Source organism: Hyperolius riggenbachi, chromosome 2 (genome assembly GCF_040937935.1).
Source record: "Hyperolius riggenbachi isolate aHypRig1 chromosome 2, aHypRig1.pri, whole genome shotgun sequence".
NCBI lineage: Eukaryota > Metazoa > Chordata > Amphibia > Anura > Hyperoliidae > Hyperolius > Hyperolius riggenbachi.
The window spans coordinates 349706149-349726521 of record NC_090647.1 but is presented as its reverse complement, the minus strand read 5'-3'; the positions used below and the strand labels follow the sequence as shown (position 1 = coordinate 349726521).

At 42.9% G+C, this 20373-nt stretch overlaps 1 protein-coding gene across 7 annotated transcripts in view; it reads right to left on the bottom strand.

Annotated features, from left to right (window-relative positions):
• The window catches only part of LOC137546767 (Krueppel-like factor 15), a 118162-nt gene that overhangs the window by 5828 nt on the left and 91961 nt on the right, over positions 1-20373 (bottom strand). Inside the window, exon 1 of one of the 7 annotated variants that reach the window (XM_068269565.1) lies at positions 2986-3006. The exons of the other annotated variants lie outside the window; for them this stretch is intronic. The gene's annotated coding sequence lies outside the window, so the exon portion shown is untranslated. Of the gene's footprint in view, positions 1-2985; positions 3007-20373 lie in introns of those variants that run through there. 7 annotated transcript variants of the gene reach the window in all.

Below are 20373 nucleotides of genomic sequence, written 5' to 3'. Positions count from 1 at the left end.
GAAAATCCATCCTGGTGGATCTGATCTGCAGATAAATGTCTGTTAAACAAGGTGTGTATGATGATCTGCAGATCTCATAGACTATGAATGCAATTTGCAGGAACGAATCTTTGGCAGGAACAGATCTTTTGCAGATACTGATCTTTTGAATGTCTACAGCATCTTTGTTTGCAGCATCTTGCAAAGATTTCTGTCTGATGGGGAGTTCAGCTCCATAGAATAGACTGTGTAGGTATGGCTCTCATACTACATGGAAGGGGGTAAAATTGGTCTGTGATCTTTCATTTTCCAAAGACTATGGTCTGATGTGTGTATGAGCCTTAACAGACAATCATCTGCAGATCAGATCCACCAGGATGGATTTTCAGATCTGCAGATGATTGCCAGATATGCAGATGAAGTCTGTTAAACAAGGTGTGTATGATGATCTGCAGATCTCAGACTATGAATGCATTTTGCAGGAAAGGATCTTTTGCAGGAACAGATCTTTTGCAGATAATGATCTTTTGAGCGTGTACGGGCATCTGTGTGTGCAGCATCTTGCAAAGATTTTAGCTGATGGTGAGTGCAGCTCCATAGACTAGACTGTGTAGAGTATGGCTCTCATACTACATGGAATGGGGTAAAAGTGGTCTGTGATCTTGCCTTTTCCAAAGACTTATCTCAAGTGTGTATGAAGCATTAGAAACAGGTGATTAGCAAGACAGCCAGGCAATTTACATTATTTAAAACAAAATAAAAATGCTAGCCTCCATATTCCTCCGACTACAGGCGTGCTTTAACCACTTCCTAATCACAGGGGTTTTTTTTTCCACCTTAACCACTTCGCGTCCCTGGGTTATTCCTCCTTAAAAACCAGAGCAATTTTCTGCATTTCACACTCCTCACGTTCATTAGCCAATAACTTTATCAATACTTATCACACATAAATGATCTATACCTTGTTTTTTTTGCCACCAATTAGGCTTCCTTTGGGCGATACTTTTTGCTAAGAATTATTTCACTTTATAAGCATTTTAAAGGGAATAACGGGAGAAAAATGTAAAAAAGTTATTATTTCTCAGTTTTAAGCTATTATAGTTTTAAAATAATAAGAGCTACTGTAGATTTAACCCATACATTTGATATGCCCGTTTGTCCTGGTTATTATAACATTTAAATTATAATCCTAGTACAATGTATGGCGACAATATATGATTTGAAAATAAAGGTGCTTTTTTTCCATTTTGTATCCCTGGCTTTACCTGCAATTATGTGGCTCTTTTGTATCCCCCCACCACCCCTAGTTAGCCAGATGTGTTCCTGTATATCCCCCCCCCCCCCCCATAGTTGGCTAGATGTACCCCTCCTGAGCCCCAGGTAGCCAGATGTGCCTCTGTATACCCCCACCTGAGTTAGCCTGATGTTGCCATTTATCCCCTCCCCCCCCCCCCATAGTTGGCCAGGTGTGGTTTTTAATTCCCCCTCCCCCCCCCCCCCCAGATAAAATCAATTAACCCTTCGCACTCTCACATGCAAATGTTCAAACAAATGCATTCACAGATTCACTCATCCAATCTGTGAATGCATTTGTTTGAACATTTGCATGTGAGAGTGCGAAGGGTTAATTGATTTTTGCTGTTTTCTAGCCACACCCCCTTCAGCACCTCCCTTTCCCTAATAATTTATTTAATGTCCTAACTAGAGGCGATGTGCCTGGATATATGTATTTCTATCCCCCCCCCAGATAGCCTGGTTTATGCCCCTGTATCCCTCCCCCATGGATTGCTGTGTTCCCCATGGAACTGTGTGCCCCCACCACGGGGATAACTAGGTGTGTGGCCCTTTAAAACAAAACCCACGTGCCAGGTGTCTCCCGAGTCTGCCCCCTCCTGCAGAGATAGGCGTAGGGAAGTGTTAGAAGTCACAAGCTCTCACCTGACCTTGTTCCAGCGCCGATTGCGATCCTCTCCCTGTAGTCCCGCTGTCAGCCTTACTATGCTGCCCGGATCGGGTCCCGGCTTGATGACGTCATCAAGCCGGGACCCGATTCATTCAGCATAGTGAGGCTGACAGCGGGACTGCAGGGAGAGGATCGCGATCGGCGCTGAAACAAGGTCAGGTAAAGATTGTTACATTTTAATTCTGCCCTGCCCTGCCCAGCCCAATCGCAGCATGGAGGGGGGAGGGGGGTAATTACAGGGGATCGGGCAGGTGGAGGAGAGATCGAACACCCTGGCAGGGATGTCGGTATAGAGTAGTTAGGGGGAGGGGGGTTAATGAGCCCAGGAGCGTGCTAGCACGCCCGCTGTGCTCATTAAATCAAAGTGACTTATATTCACGTCAGGTGGCTTTCAGGAGCCACTTGCTATGACGTGAATATACTGTAGTCAGGATGTAAACTGGTTAAAAACCAGAGCACTTTTAACCTCACACTCCTCCCATTCATTTGCCAATACCTTTATTATTACTTATCACACCGAAAGGATCGCTATATAGTTTTTTCACCAAAAGTTAGGCTTTCTTTGGGTGGTACTTTTTGCTAAGAATTATTTGATTTTATATGCATTTTAAAAAGAAAATAATAAAAAAAAATGGGAATAATTAAAAAAAAAAAAATTGGAAAAAAAAAAAACAAAAACAAAAAAAACAGTATTTCTCAGTTTTTAGCCATTATAGTTTTAAAATGAAATGTGCTACGATAGAGAAAACCCACACGTTTTATTTGCCCATTTGTACCGCTTATTAAAAAGTTTCAATTTTGTCTCTAGTACAATGTAAGGCAATAATATTTTATCTGGAAATAAAAAGGTGTATTTTTTCAGTTTTGTGTCAGTCATTAAATTATAAGCCCTTAATTGCAAAAATAACAGTAATATACCCTCATGGCATACATATTAAAAAGTCCATGAGGTAACTATGTTCTGTTTTATTTTGATAACTACAGGGTAGGAGTGTAAGGGGATAGATAGATATAGATAGATAGATAGATAGACATATACACACACATATTTTTTCTTCTTGGCCACAAGGTGCCGGATGGTGCTACACTAAGTTCCAGGGAACCATAAACAACACACGGGAATTAGTAAGTATATAAAAGCAATACATTTATATGCACAGCGCTAATTTTATAAAAGTACAAACAATTTTTTTTATTCAGAACCTATTACATATAGCATAAAATGAAAAAAACATTGATCAGAAGCCAAAATAACAACTGTCCCCATTAAAGTGTAACAGAGACGTAATAAAACTAAAAAAAGTTTTATGCATACCTGGGGCTTCCTCCAGCCCCATGCACACGGATCGCTCTCACGCGGTCCTCAGCCTTCTCTATCGCTGGTACCAGGTACTGTAAACTCCCTCCAGTCGCGGCCAGTCTGCGCAAGAGAAGTGCGCCCCCTATACATATCTCTCCGGAAGCTGCTGAAAAGATACATAGAGAGCGCACTTCTCTTGCGTCAGACTGGCAGAAGTTATGGGACCTGGTGCCGGCAACAGAGAAGGCTGAGGACAGCAGCGTGGGAGCGATCGATGTGGAGGGGGCTGGAGGAAGCCCCAGGCATGTATAAAACGTTTATTTTATTACGTTTCTGGTTTCCTTTAAAACTATATGCCACCAAATGCATGCACAACATGCACACTCACTCACCTCACTCACTGCAGTGAGTTGTTTGGGCAAAAAAGTAAAAAGTTAGACTCAGTAAAAGATCAGTATTTCTCCACTTTTAAACAATGTCCACTCCAAAAATGAAGAATCCATACTAAAAGGCAATATCAAAATATATATATATATATATATATATATATATATATATATATATATATATATATATATATATATATATATATATATATATATATATATATATATATATCTATCTATACATACAAATCTTCAATCCACTGCTCAAGAATACCAGAGTTCAATGGTTAATCGTATCCAGGCAGTAAGAAGCGTGATGCTGGTCAATAAAGCTCATGCAGCTATGTATATAGCAATGCTGTGTGCAGTAGAAGTAGCCAACAGAGGTGCTAGACCACCCCATTGAATAGATTGCGATCTACCGGTAGATCTCGGAGGATGGTAGATTCCGACCACACTACATTTTCAATTCTGTATATACAATCATGCTTCTAAAATTGTACATAGGTAGATCATTTTGACTTGCTAATATTTAAAGTAGCTCACAAGCCGAAAAAGTGTGGGAACCTCTGTGCTAGACTGTTTTGAATGTGAGCAAGTTGTTGCCAGTGGGTAACCTTATGCATACCTGACCCACCTGTCAGCAGGATGGCTGGTCTCGATACAGTTCTGCCGCAATCCCCCGCTCGTTCTGTCCACATGACTGAGCGGGGAGAGGCAAGAGGGCTTGCGGTTCACAGACGCAGAATTGGACCAAGTGACTTCAGTGTTCGCAATCCCAGCTGCGGTCCCGGAAGTGTTGTGTTCCAAGCTGGTGAGCGTGCTTCTCGCTGCTTCCAGCGACATCGCTGCTGTGTGATAGAAGATAGAGGGATACGCCCCTCTTCATCAGAGCTCTCTTACCTAATTAAGTTTCCCATGATGTCCTCTGCTCGCGTTGCCAAGCGCGGACCCTCCAACCTGAACACGACAAGGTTTTGTTGGTAATCTGATCGTGCCACGCTCCTATTCAAGCAAGCATGCTGCTTGCGCAGACATATTATTGTGCAGACATGGCAGTGCTCTTGCCAGCATAGGAGCGTGGCCTCAATCAGCAGGAGGGCCCAGGTGAGTGGCAAACGATGCAGAGGGAAGCCTCAATAGGATGCAGAGGCTTCCGTCTCCTTAGGTATTTGTTTCTGAACCCGAGCTTCACCTCGCATTCTCTTTAAAAATACAACACCAGAAACGCAAAATAAGTTCATTCAAATATGAACCCCAAGTGCAACTAAAGCAAACACCACAGTATGGGACGCTACTCCAGAGCTCATCAAGCATACCACTAAAATCTAAATCAAGTGCAACTCAGGGAATTGCCAAATGCAAATCAAGAGCATCTCACTGAGCACCCAAATGTGCATTAAAGGACTTCCGAGGCCAAATTTAATAAAATCACACTGTACCTTTTTATTATCAGAATCCACGGAGGACGTCCTGCCCGTCCTCCGCTCCGTCCCGCCATCAATGCAGGATTTTCCGTTCCCCTATGGCTTGGCCCGACCCCACCGAACGGGTCGCATCGATTCCACCTGTAAGATGGCCGCCGCCATGCTCTGCGGCTGCGCAGTACGCTTTGCCGCTAGCGCGACTGCGCAGCCTATTGCCCGCCTTCCGCCACGTATTAGGTCCCGGCATGCTCCCCAAGTGTAGGGCAATAGGCTGCGCAGTCGCGCTGGCGGCAAAGCGTACTGCGCAGCCGCGGAGCATGGCGGCGGCCATCTTACAGGTGGAATCGATGCGACCCCTTCGGTGGGGTCGGGCCAAGCCATAGGGAAACGGAAAAACCTGCATTGATGGCGGAAAGGAGCGGAGGACGGGCAGGACGTCCTCCGTGGATTATGATAATAAAAAGGTACAGTGTGATTTTATTAATTTTGGCCTCGGAAGTCCTTTAAGGCCTAGTGCACACCAGAGCGGTTCTGCTGCGGTTTGCGATCCGCTTGCGGGTGCGGATCCGCTAGGGTAATGTATTTCAATAGGCTGGTGCACACCAGAGCGGGAGGCGTTTTGAAGAAACGCATACTCCCGGGCTGCTGCAGATTTTGGATTGCGGATGCGTTTCTGCCTCAATGTTAAGTATAGGAAAAACGCAAACTGCTCTGAAAAACGGCACTTCAGAGCGGTTTGCCAGGCGTTTTTTGTTACAGTAGCTGTTCAGTAACAGCTTTACTGTAACAATGCATGAAATCTACTACACCAAAAACGCTTCACAAAACCGCAAAATGCTAGCTGAAACGCTACAGAAAAAGAAAAAGCGTTTCAAAATCTGATAGCATTTTGCGGATCTGCTAGCAGTTTTTGGTGTGCACCAGGCCTGAGAGCTTCTCAAGCAAACACTAAGCACACACCAACACACTCAAGTAGGTAACAAACATAATAAAGAGTGCTTAGGGTCAAAAATCACAGGCTCTGTCTCAATGATGGAGGATTGGGGAAGGAGGAGTGGGGGGGTGTTAGGGTAAAATACTTACCATATTTTTTAAACTATAAGACGCTCCTGATAAGACGTACCTAGGTTTAGAGGACAAAAACCAGGGGGGGGGGGGGGGGGGGGAAATACAGTGGGATGCAAAAGTTTGGGCAACCTAGTTAATTGTCAGGATTATCCTGTATAAATAGTTGGCGGTTACGATAAAAAACAATGTCAGTTAAATATGTCATATAGGAGACACACACAGTGATATTTGAGAAGTCAAATGAAGTTTATTGGATTTACAGAAAGTGTGCAATAATTGTTTAAACAAAATTAGGCAGGTGCGAAATGAAATCAATATTTAGTAAATCCTCCTTTTGCAGAAATTACAGCCTCTAAATGCTTCCTGTAGGTTCCAATGAGAGTCTGGATTCTGGTTGAAGGTATTTTGGACCATTCCTCTTTACAAAACATCTCTAGTTCATTGAAGTTTGATGGCTTCCAAGCATGGACAGCTCTCTAACTCACACCACAGATTTTCAATTAAATTCAGGTCTGGGGACTGAGATGGCCATTCCAGAACGTTGTACTTGTTTCTCTGCATGAATGCCTTAGTGGATTTTGGGAAGGAGCGTCTTGTAGAGTTTCTCCCCCAAGCTGTCTCCATCCAAGGTGGGGCAGCAGTGGTTAGTGTAGTTGGGAAGTGTGCTACACTAACTATCCTACAGCAGCAACTGGGCTTGACGGGCTCAGTTTCATGGACTCATGGAATCGACGCTGAGAGTCTTTTCTTTATAATATACAGATTGCGGTATCTTTTGACTTTGGTCTATTGGATGTTTGTATACAGTGCGCCTCTGAGGAAGCGGCTTTTGGCCATGAAACACGTGTCAGACAGCCTTATATGTGATTTGGAACTTTGAATTTGTATCCATACGACATGTCCGCAATTTGAAGACTTTATGAATGAAGAATAAATAGAGAACATTTGTTTCCAAGAAAACCCCAGTTGTTTGTCTGTTGATATCTATTGATTTCACCATTTGTCGCTTCTGTTTATCCAAGATTTTTCTTGATCTGCCACTTCAAGCCTTAACTTGAACTGAGCCTGCGGTTTTCCATTTCTTTAATATGTTCTGAACTGTGGAAACTGACAGCTGAAATCTCTGAGGCAGCTTTCTGTATCCTTCCCCTAAGCCATGATGGTGAACAATCTTTGTCTTCAGGTTATTTGAGAGTTATTTTGAGACCCACATGTTACTACTCTTCAGAGAAAATTAAAAGAGGAAGGAAACTTACAATTGACGCCCCTCAATACTTTCTCATATTTGGATTCACCTGTGTATGTAGGTCAGGGGTTACTGAGCTTACCAAGCCAATTTGAGTTTCAATAATTAGTTCTAAAGGTTTTGGAATTAATAAAATGACAACAGTGCCCAAATGTATGCACCGGTCTAATTTTAAACAATTATTGCACACTTTCTGTAATTCCAATAAACTTCATTTAACTTCTCAAACATCACTGTGTGTGTCTCCTATATGATATACAGTATTTAACTGACATTTTGTATCGTAACAACCAATGTTTTATAAAGGAAAATCAATTAACAAGGTTGCCCAAACTTTCGCAATCCTACTGTATATACTAACCTGGTGCATCCATGGTGCAGGAGCGTCTTGTAGTGTTTCTCCCCCAAGCTCTCTCCATCTAAGGTGGGGCAGCAGTGGTTAGTGTAGTTGGGATATATGCTACACTAACTATCCTACAGCAGCAACTGGGCTTGACAGGCTTAGTTTCAAGGCAGCAAAAACTCACATACAAAGTCAGATTTAAATCTTATCACTATTATAACAATTCACTATTATAACACTATGCCCTGCCACCTCTGATCATACCACTAGATGTGAGTAGATATTCCATATATGTTACACAAATAGTTCCAACCATGCAGAGAAGGAGAACCATATCAAAAGTTCCAGCAGTCCATAAGCACAGGTCCAGCCATGGAATGTAAGCAGGTGCAAAGCATCAATGGCAGGCAGGAGCAAGTGCAATAGAAAGCAGTGCAGTTGCAGCCTTAGCACATTGAACATTGTGACAAGTAAATATTAGATAATGGGCTGGCACCTGGCATCTCACCATTCCAAAGATGAATGTTCAAAGTCACCTCCACAGTTGAGGTACAGCAACCTCGTAAGGCTGGCAGTGCTAGTAAGGAAGGAGAGTCTCCGCTAGTGTGGCAACGCCAGCTCCCTGTAACGTCAGTACACTAGCAGACCTGGAGGAACCAAGGCAAGGGGCTTGTGGAGAATAAGCAGGCAAGCAGGGCAGTGACTTCACTACAGTAAACACGTATGAGCCAAATGTAAGCCACATAACCCCCTCCTCCGGCTGCCGCTGTTTGAGTTTGGCGTGAGCCACAGTGAGAACGTGTGCTCTCTTTCAGATTCAAGGCTTTTACAAGCCATGGTGCAATGGTAGAAGAGCTCACGTGTACAGCAAGCAATGAGCCCAGGTTCCCTGCATGCGGCTTTCAGCTCTAGCATGCTCGATCACCTCTCACCAACCCAAGTCCCATCCTATTGTCAACTGAGCACAGCCTGTAATTGGCTGTGCTCAACTTAGGAGTCACCTGCCTCTCTGGCATCTGCTGTCAGTGGCAAAGCACATTGCAATTGTAATGTGAAAGGTGCTGTAGTAGCAAGTCACAAGGTGGGCATATGCAAAAGGTGGAAATAAGGAGTTAGGAGCGGCGCAGTAGGGTAGCTAATAAGTAGAACATTAGTCCATATGCCATATATTCAGACTAAGACGCACAGACATCATCCTTCCCCCCCCCCCCCCCCCAAGCAGTTGTTTTCATCACACAATGCCAAAAACCAGACACCCCATAGCAGCAATGTAATTCGGGGCTCCCGCTGGAACTCGAACTACACCTCCCTCTGAGTTGCGACTCGGAGGGGGAATAATATTTAACACCGCCAGGGAGTTTTGCGGCAGCAGGGAGAGCAGTCATTCGGCTCTCCTCGCGCGCCCAACTCACCCGCAGTGTACCACACGCACACACTTTTTTTTGGGGGGGGGGGGGGGGGGGGAGTGCGTCTTATAGACCGCAAAATACAGTACCTGTCCTGAGGCAGGTGATTGCCCCACCTCCCCTCAGAGTTTGTACAGTAATGGAGGGAAAAAACACAGACAAACGGGAGCCCAAATGGTGCAGTATATCACGAGTATGGCATATTAAAAATTACTTCTAAAAAAGGGTACTCACAAAAGGTGGGTTGCACAGGGGGCAACCAACCACTTCAGGCATGTGGAGTGTATTAAACCTGACTCCATTCAGGTCTGCCAACAGTCCTGGACTCGATCGCTCTCTTTGCAAAAGAACCTGCGCACCTAGAATAGGTGCGCAAGGCCCCCCTCCTTGACGGGCGGGGGGAGTGGGGTACAGCAGAAGGTGAAGAGGCGCCCAATGTATATAAAACACTTTAAAATCAATAAAATGAAAAAGATTGAGGTGGCTTACCTCAGACGACAAACTCACTTTAGGTAATAGCTTGATAGCCTGTGCTTAATAATCTATTAAACTCCCTTACCTAAAGTGAGTTTGTCGTCTATGAGGTAAGCCACCTGAATCATTTTCATTTTATTGATTTTAAAGTGTTTTATATACATTGGGCACCTCTTCACCTTCTGCTGTCCCCTCAGAGTTTGGCCCAGATGAGGTTTTTTTTTCTCAAATTGCCTGTCACAGCCCACATCCAGATCAGCAGCCACAGCCCAATTGGTGGTTGCTGAGCTGGGGGCGGGCCACGGCAATGCAGGCGGATGTTACCAAAGAGCTTCGGCCGTCTTTGGAGACATGGCGGCACTGCACTGCTGAGGATGGGGGAAGAAATGGATGGAAGCATGGGGTGTGTGTGTGTGTGGGGGGGGGGGGGTTAGGAAGAATGATAGCATGTAAAAAAAATAAAAAAAATAATAGGATTTCCATGTATCTTGCTGCAAAGTAATACCTTTAACCACTTCCCAACCACAGTTCCCCCCCCCCCCCCCCCTTGAAAACTAGAGCAATTTTCACTAGGGATGTGGAGTCGGAGTCGGGGAGGGCGCAATTTTGGGTTCCTGGAGTCAGAGTCAGGAAAAAATGCACTGACTCCGACTCGTAATGAATTTAAACTGTGATTAAAATAGAGAATATGATAAAATGTTCTATTTCTCAGATAATAGTCATCATAAATCATTTATATATACAGTAATAGCTGTGCTTAGTCCACAAAAATGAAATAAACCAATCAAAATTAGTTACTTGTGCTGCTTCAATAAAGCAGTCCCCGTATTTTTAAAGTCATATATACATATCTGATTGTGACTGTATATATCATGTGTACACAGGAAACTCATATATACTAAATAACATTTATGCTGTAAGAATAAAGCCTGATGTGTAGCCGTGTCACTAATAGAGATGGTCAATGAGATGGAAATAAATCTGCGTTTATGCTGATTTATGCAAATGTATGCACTTTGTTCATGAAATCAAATAATTTGATATGTTCTTAAAATTTGAAAAAAATAGGGGAGCGATGGGGGCTATATAACCCAGCACATAATGCAACAAAATAAGTTACCTGATAGGTGAACAACACTATATTCACTATATGTTCTTAAAATTTGGTTTGGCGACTACGAATTAAAGGATACCTGAGACGGATAAAAAGAAAAGTTTTATACAGGGTGCAGCTGCATTGGGGGAGAAGATGGCTAAACGGTTGGAGGAGATTTTAAACTAGGATCTGGGGGGAGGAGGGAGGATAAAGTCTCAACATATAGACAAGATAAGGTAAAAAGACAGTGGGAGCCTAACATTATGGGGGGTGGGGACAGTGTAAAGATTAAGGAGGTTGGTAAAACTTCAAGTAGCCCATTTCAGGTAAACAAAATTGGTAAATGTGGTGGTAAAGATATAAAGTGCATGATAACCAATGCTCGGAGCCTTGCAAATAAAATAGACGAACTAGAGTTCATTCTGAGGGCCCTTTTCCACCAGCGCGTTTGCGCTGGCTGAATCGGAAAAACGCAAACCGCTAGCGATTTTACAATCGCTACGGTTTGCTTTTTAACATAGGAATCGCGGTAGGTCATTTCCACTACCGCGATTCGCTTTTTACGGGAACGCGAACGCGCGGCGGAGCGATATTTGCCGCGATTTTGCTATGCAGTGCATAGCATAGCAAAATCGCGGCCGCAAACGTCGGGGGAATCGCCGGTTTTGCGATTCAGCAATCACTAGCGTTCAGCGTGAACGCTAGCGATTGCAGGTGGAAAAGGGCCCTTAATGACAAAGGCTATGACATTGTGGGAATAACCGAGACATGGATGGATGAAAGCGATGACTGGATAGCTAATTTAAAAGGATACAATGTGTTCAGGAGGGATAGAACAGGGAAAAAAGGTGGAGGGGTTTGTCTCTTTGGTGGAGGAAGATTGCGAAGATGTGGAGTCCGTTTGGGTAAATATTCATGGTGGAAATAAAAGTTGCCAATTGCTTATTGGGGTATGCTACAGACCACCTCATATTAATGAAGCTGCAGAACTGCAATTACTACAGCAAATTGAAAAAGCTGCAAGTAAAAATGAGGTCAGTTATGGGCGACTTCAACTTTCCAGACATTGACTGGGGTATTGAGGCTACCCATTCTGGTAAAAGCAGCAGATTTCTGGCAGCACTACAGGACAATTACTTGACTCAAATGGTAACGGAACCAACTAGGGGGAATGCGTTACTGGATCTGATCATTTCGAATAGACCAGATAATGTATCAAATGTGCAGGTTCAAGAACATTTGGGAAATAGTGATCACAACATGATAACGTTTGATCTGGTGACTGATAGGCCACGGGGCAGCGGGACCACTAAAACTATGAATTTTAGAAAAGCAAAGTTCAATCAAATTAGGCAGGCACTAAGTTTGGTGAACTGGGATAATGTACTACAAGGGGAGGACACTGAAGGGAAATGGCAAGCTTTTAAACGTATTCTCAATCAATATTGTAGTATGTATATCCCATATGGAAACAAAATGTCTAGGAATAAAAAAGGCCTCTATGGATGAATAGAAAGGTTAGAGATAAAATGAAGGGGAAAAAGAATGCCTATAGGGTCCTAAAACAGGAGGGGACCGAGGCTGCACTCAGCAATTATAAGGAGTGCAATAAAAATTGTAAAAAATAAATTAGGCTGGCAAAGATCGAAGCTGAAAATCAAATCGCTAGGGATATCAAATCTAACCCAAAAAAGTTTTACAAGTACATCAACTCTAAAAAAAAGAAAGGTTGACTGTATAGGACTCCTAAAGGATGAAGGTGGAAACTCAATGGTGGATGACCAAGGTAAGGCAGAGTTATTAAATGCTTTCTTTGCTTCTGTCTTTACAAAGGTAACAGCACTGTTGCAAATTACAGAGGCGGAAGAGTCTCAATCTTCTAACTGTAATATTAAATACTTAACGCAGGAAGAAGTAAAGGCAAGACTAAATAAATTAAAAATAGACAAGGCACCTGGCCCGGATGGCATGCATCCTCGGGTCCTAAGGGAATTAAGTTCAGTTATAGATAAACCCCTTTATCTTATCTTTTGTGACTCTCTTTCAACTGGCAGAGTCCCAGTGGATTGGCGTACAGCCCACGTTTTCCCATTATTTAAGAAGGGCAAAAAATCTGATCCAGGAAATTATAGACCTGTAAGCTTAACATCAGTTGTATGCAAACTATTTGAGGGGTTACTAAGAGATACTATACATGACTTCATAGTAGAAAATAATCTTATTTCTCAGCATCAACATGGGTTTACTAAAGACAGGTCCTGTTTGACTAACATGCTCAGCTTTTATGAGGTAGTGAATGCTAATATGGATATTGGGAATGCTGTAGATGTGATATACTTGGACTTTGCTAAGGCCTTCGACACTGTTCCCCACAAAAGTCTGGTGCAAAAGTTGAGGATGCAAGGACTGGGGAAGAGTCTGTGTGCTTGGATAGGGAACTGGCTAATGGACAGAAAACAAAGAGTTGTGGTCAATGGATCATACTCAAAATGGGAGACTGTTAGCAGTGGGGTCCCACAGGGGTCTGTACTGGGTCCAGTGCTCTTCAATTTATTTATTAATGACCTAGTGGATGCAGTAGTGAGCAACGTTGCTATTTTTGCAGATGATACAAAATTGTGCAGAATCATCAACTCTAAGGAAGATAGTGTTATATTGCAACAGGATCTGGATAGGATGGCTATATGGGCACATAAATGGCAGATGAAATTCAATGTTGACAAATGTAAAGTCATGCATTTTGGTCGTACCAATGGTCTAACACCATACAAAATAGATGGGATACAGTTGGGGACATCAAACTTGGAGAAGGACTTAGGAGTACTCATCGACAACAAGTTAAATAATAGTACTCAATGCCAAGCCGCTGCAGCTAAAGCTAACAAAATTTTGGGATGCATTAAAAGGGAAATAAAAACTCGAGATGCTAGCATAATATTGCCCCTGTTTAACTCTCTAGTAAGGCCACATCTGGAATATGGAATTCAGTTCTGGGCACCACATTACAAAAAAGATATTGCAGTTTTAGAGCAGGTGCAGAGACGAGCAACAAAATTGATACGTGGGATGGAAGGTCTCACTTACCAAGAAAGGTTAGATAAACTGGGTTTATTTAGTCTAGAGAAAAGACGCCTTAGAGGAGATCTAATTAACATGTATAAATACATCAGAGGGCAATATAATAGCTTGGCGGATGAGCTTTTTGTCCCTAGGCCTTCTCAAAGGACTAGAGGACATGATCTGCGCATGGAGGAAAAACGTTTTAGCCATTTATTTAGGAAAGTGTTCTTTACAGTAAGAGTGATTAAGATGTGGAATGCATTGCCACAGGAAGTCGTTATGGCAAACTCTATACCTGCATTTAAAGGGGGCTTAGATGCTTTCCTTGCGTTGAATGACATCCATGGCTACAATTACTAGGTAATGCCTAATGATGTTGATCCAGGGATTTTATCTGATTGCCATCTGGAGTCGGGAAGGAATTTTTTTCCCTTTTGGGGCTAATTGGACCGTGCCTTGTAAGGGTTTTTTTCGCCTTCCTCTGGATCAACAGGGATATGTGAGGGAGCAGGCTGGAGTTGTACTTTGTACTGGTTGAACTCGATGGACGTATGTCTTTTTTCAACCAAAATAACTATGTAACTATATGTAACTATGTAACATACCTGGGGATTCCCCCAGCCCCCTTCAGGCCAATCAGTCCCTCGCTGTCCTCCTCCACCACCTGGATCTTCTGCTATGAGTCCCGGTAATTCAGTCAGTCTGGCCAACTGCTGCTCCTACAGCCAAGAGCATTCTGCACCTGCACAATAGTGCTGCGCAGGTGTAGTACGCTCCCGGCGGCGGAGTGTGTACATGCGCACTACGTCAGACTGGCTCAAGTACCTGGACTCATAGCAGAAGATCCAGGTGGCGGAGGAGGACAGCGAGGGACTGATAAGCCTGAAGGGGGCTGGAGGAAGCCCCAGGTATGTATAAAATTTTATTTCATCTGTCTCAGGTTTACTTTGTTAAACAGGTGTACTATACTCTACATATGCACTCTCCACAGAGCTGCAGGGAATCCACTGAGAATGTTGTGCACATTGAACACAGAGGTGTTTATCACCCATCAAACTGGTTCAGATTGTGCATGAAGAATGTGTAATAGAGGAAGAATCGCCTCATTCTCCTGCAGAGTACCTGCACATCACTCTTACATGTACCCACAGTTACATTGCCTAGGGCCTGATAGATGTTCTTTGTTCCGGTCTGTACCTTTTTCAAGTACACTTACCAAGGACTAGTTTAAAATAAAATGTGCTATTGTAGATAAACCCCCCACACATTTGCCCATTTGTCCCAGTTATTATAACATCTAAATTATGTTCCTAGTTCCATTTCCTTTGTAATGTGAAAAGGTGCCTGGATCTGTTGACTGCATCAAGCAGCGAGACTAATGAGTCAGCTGAACAGCTGATGACAGGTTGTGCTGCTATATGGGGAGGCGAAGGACCGATGGAGTGGTGCAGACATGTAGGGCAGAAGTTGGAGGTTACTGTACACACAACGAATTATTAGCTGAGGCGGTCATTATCGTCCGTCTCAGCCGACTTTAATCAAGCGTGTGGACAGGGCTTGAGTAGGCCTTGATACAATAAAGGTGGTCATACACTAGCCCATTTGGCCAACACATAGATCCCGCCCAGATCATTATCTGACTGAACCCCTCCACACACTGCACAGATTATTAATATATTTCAGCATGAAAAATTTCAGTATTGAGAAATCTGTGCACACTGCCTGCCAAGTACCCAGGTCACCGAGTCCTCCATCCCAAGACTGGGCAGAGTGTAGGGGCAGCAGAGCTACTCTCACCTGTCTGCTGGTGTACTTCATCTCTCCACCAATGGGGCTTCCCCATGTCTCTTCACTCTCGGGGTGCTGTGTGTCACATGTCTAAACGCAAGAGGTCAAACACTAGGGGCACTGTGGCATATACATTATGTGAATACTAGAGGCTTCTAGTGTTTGTCACATGATACACAGCCTGGTAGTGAAGAGATCATATATGTAATCACAAGCAAGAGTTATTTCTATCATAGGATTGTCATGAACTCTCTCAAAGAGAATCATTGCACAAGCGCTTTCAGGGCCATTTTGTAAATCGTCCGCGCTTAAAAATTTACAAGAACGCCTCTAATGTGAACAAGGCTTTAGAGCCTGTTTCCACTGGGATGCAACATGTAAATTCGCAAAGGAACTGACACCAATTTCAATGGGATAGTTTCCACTGAAAGAGTTTAGTTTTTTTGGGGGGGTTTTTTTGTTTGTCTGATACCAAAATAATTTGGTTTCCTCTTGCAGTTTTTCACATCGCACTAGTTCACATCCGAATTGCACATAATGGTTTAGACATTAAAGACTGTGCCGCATATGCAATTAACTTTTTCTCCTGAGTTTTCTCCTAGGTGACATTTTCAGGCTTGTCAATAAAATGTTCTTCAAAACACCAGCAAGCAAGAAAATCTCACTAATATTATAAATACAAAAGTTTGGATGTTTGTTACTCGATCAGGCAACAATGGCTGCATGGATTTGAATGAAATTTGGCACACATAGTACATTACCTGAAATAACATATAGGATACTTTTTATCCCCATAATTAAAAAGTGGGCGGAGACAAATACACATTTCACTGGGAAAATGTAAACTGCAGCCATTCTTACACTGTTAATGGTAGGGTTCTCAAACATCGCACAGTTGGTCACTGGGTGACTGGGATTAATATTCAGAAAAGTGGCTGGAGCCTACAAAAGCCAATCGAAATTCACCTATTGATTTTCAAGGGGAATATTTAAAGAGAAACTGTGACCAAGAATTGAACTTCATCCCAATCAGTAGCCGATACCCCCCTTTTACATGAGAAATCTATTCCTTTTCACAAAAGGATCATCAGGGGGCTCTGTATGGCTGATATTGTAGTGAAACCCCTCCCACAGGAAACTGTGAGGACCATGGTCCTGGCAGTTTCCTGTCTGTCAACCTCGTTGCATTGTGGGAAATAGCTGTTTACAGCTGTTTCCAACTGCCAAAAAAGCAAGCACCAGCTACTTCCAGTGACATCACCTGCCAGCAGTAAAATTTCACCATGTGATAAATGTCAGAATGTAAATAAGGGAGAGGAAAGCTTTTACAATTGGCAAATATTGACAATCATTATACATAATTATTGTAAAAATGAAGCACTTTTTTAATTACATTTTCACTGGAGTTCTTCTTTCATTGCTGTCATTTTTGCACAGTTAATGGTACAAGCCTCAAACCTGGTACAGTTGGTCATTAGGTGACTGGGGTATAATTCAGAAAAGGGGGTGGAGCCACAGCAAATCAGATTTGTTTCATTTCAATGCAAATTACTGATGGCAAAGACCGCAAAGCTCACAAACTAGGTCATTGAGTAATTGAGTAATTTGTGTGTTACGGTTAGAAAAAGTGGGCGGAGCCAACACCAGCCAAATACATACCCAGGCAACACTGGGCCATCAGCTAGTACTCAAAATAATTTTGATAGTACATTTTTCACCTCCTTTTTGGTACTTTTTCAGTTGCAAAGTGCTGAAAAGTTATTTTAAATAAAAGAACTAAAAATAATCTCCTCTGAGAAAACTCAGGAGAAAACGTGAATTGCATATGGGCCCGTGAGTTCAGTTATTTTCACGAGACAGCAAATTTAAGATGGTCATACATTATCCGCTATATGGCTATAGACTGACCATTACATAGATCCCTCTCTGATCGAATCTGAGGGGGATCTATTGCCAAGCCACACATTGCTTAGCAAATTCATCCTGCTGGCGCTGCTTGCTGGGTGCACCAAATGTAAAGTATAACCCCATGCTTTAAAGCAGGGCTTCCCAAACTTGTCCTTAGGTACCACCAACAGTATATGTTTTGTGGAAATGTGCAGAGGTAGATAATCATCTCTGCAGAGACACTAAATTACCCCACTTGCACCACAAAACATGCACTGTTGTTGGTACTTGAGGACAGGGTTTGGAAGCCCTGCTTTTAGGCTGCTTGCACACCAAATGTTATCACTGGGATTCCCATCATTCTACCCATATGCGCCTTTGCGGCAATTGGGATACTTCAGACGCAACGCGTCGCATCACGTTTAGAGTGCAAGTCTCCATAGACTTGCATGGCCCTCATGGCAGGGAAGCAATGGGGAACAGTGACGCAGTGTGCAAGGGGCCTAAAGGAACCTGAACCAAGAGAGATATGGAGGTTGCCATTTTATTTCCTTGCCTCTGTCTTTAATACTTTTAGCCATAGATCCTGAAAAATCATATTGATCAGATGTTCTGACAAAAGTCAGACTAGATTAGCTGCATGCTTGTCTCAGGTGTTTGATTCAGACTCCACTGCAGCCAAAGAGATAAGCAGGATTGGCAGGTAATTGGTATTGTTTAAAAGGTAATAAATATGGCAGCCTTCCCCATCCCTCTCCGTTCAGGTCGCTGGCACAACTCCTGGCCTCCCCCGGCGTCACGTGCTACAGGTGCTTGTGCTGAGAGTGGACATCGGAGGACACAGAGCACAGGCATGGGGAGGACATGGGGGGGGGGGGGGTGGCACACCAGCCAGGGATTTGTTGATTGTCACAAAATATCAAATGCTGTCACCTCCGTGCACCCGTTTTAGCCTCTGTGACCCAGATTTTTCTGACATTTCGTATCGATCCATGCAACTGATTTTGGACGGAAAGTGATCGAAAGATCAACTGGACAGCATGTTACGGCACCAATTCGGTTCTAATTCAATAAATTATCCAATCGAAAGGTCGATTGGACCGCAATACCGAGTGATGTACAGGCATCCTTACACTGTTATACCAGCTGTATACCCCTTATACAAGCTTTACACTGCCTAACTTACATTGTATCACTGTCATAAATTCAGAGCTGTCCCATGAAAAATGGAAGAGGTTTATTCACTTCTGCAAGATACTGTACATCATGTTTGTATGCTATCACAATGTAGCATGTCTTCAACATAATGACCTGCTGATGCAATATGTCCTGTGGCAAGAGATTATGACATCTGTGTTTGAGACAAGAAGAGACAGAGCGCACTCAGGGGAACAGTACAGCAGTAGATTGGGTGAATTCAGAATAATCTCACCTCTAGAAGTTGCTGGCAAACCTGTACAGGAGTAGCCAGCATGTAGGCTTTTATCCCTCTAGCCAGGGATCAGGCACAGAGGCAGCTGGATTCCTGCTTCGCTCTGATAGTTGTTGGCAGGCAGCGAGCGGCTCTGAGGTTGTACACCCTGTCTGTGTGCGAGTCCGCTATATGCGATTGCACAAACAGATTGTGGTGGATTTCAAAGCATCAGCTCCAGGAGTGAGGGATGTCACAGCAAAGCTCCACACTGCTCCATGAGTCTTGCACAGGCAGTTCACGAGCAGTTGGAGTGGTGGGCTAATTGTAATGCAGCAATGCGTGTAGGAAAGACGAAACGGCGGCTGCCGTATAGTGTTGATTGAGGTTTATTAACCTCCCTAGCGGTATGGACAGAAATGTCCGTTCAAAAAAACATGCTGTGAACAGTATAAATATGCATACACATCAATACTCTCCTGCACTGTATACTAGACCCTTGCTTGACACATTTTGGCAAGTTACAGGAAAAAAAAGCTTTAAAAATAAATGTTATCACTGTTTGCACAGAAATCCTGGGAAAATTGAACGCTGGGGAGGTTAAAATATATTGCAACACGTTTCAGGAGACCAAGTCCTCCTTTCATCAGGCAAAGAGTTACAATGGTGTTTGCAAGACAGTTAAATACATAATTTCCTGTTCAATTAGAAGAAGCTTTTTTTTTTTTAAAGGACTAATCAGGGTTGAGGTTAGGAGGGACCAATTAGGATTGAGAGCCAATCAGGGTTGAGGTTAAAAAACAACAATGAAATTGACCATTATTGAACAGATCATAAATAATAGTGAACGGGGTGGGTGTGTGTGTATAATTATTTCCATTTTTATTAATTATCTACAATATTTATCAAAAGGTTGTTTAGTGATATTTTGTAATTCTTCACTTTTTTTTTATCTTGTGGGCAGATATTTGCATTGACTATTTATTATCCATGGGTTATTTTAGTAATCAAGTCCCACATTTTTTCAGACTTGAAGAGAGTATTTTGCAAGATTTCTGACGCCCACTGATTTTGCTTTTATAAATGTAAACCAAGTTCTGTTTTAAGATATGGATGTATATTTTTTTTTTATGTGGTTTTCCAGTCCCCTAGTATTTATTGTGTTTTGTTGTCTAAGGCCACATACACACATCAGACCATAGTCTTTTGAAACTGAAAGATCACAGACCAATCTTACCACCCTTCATGTAGTATGAGAGCCATACTCTACACAGCCTATTCTATGGAGCTGAACTCCACATCAGAAAAAATCTTTGCAAGATGCTGCACACACAGATGCTGTACAGACACAAAAGATCAGTATCTGCAAAAGATCTGTTCCTGCCAAAAATCCATTCCTACAAATTGCAATGATAGTCTATGAGATCTGCAGATCATCATACACACATGATTTAACTGACATTCATCTGCAGATCAAGCAATCATCAGATCTGAAAATCCATCCTGGTGGATCTGATCTGCAGATGAATGTCAGTTAAA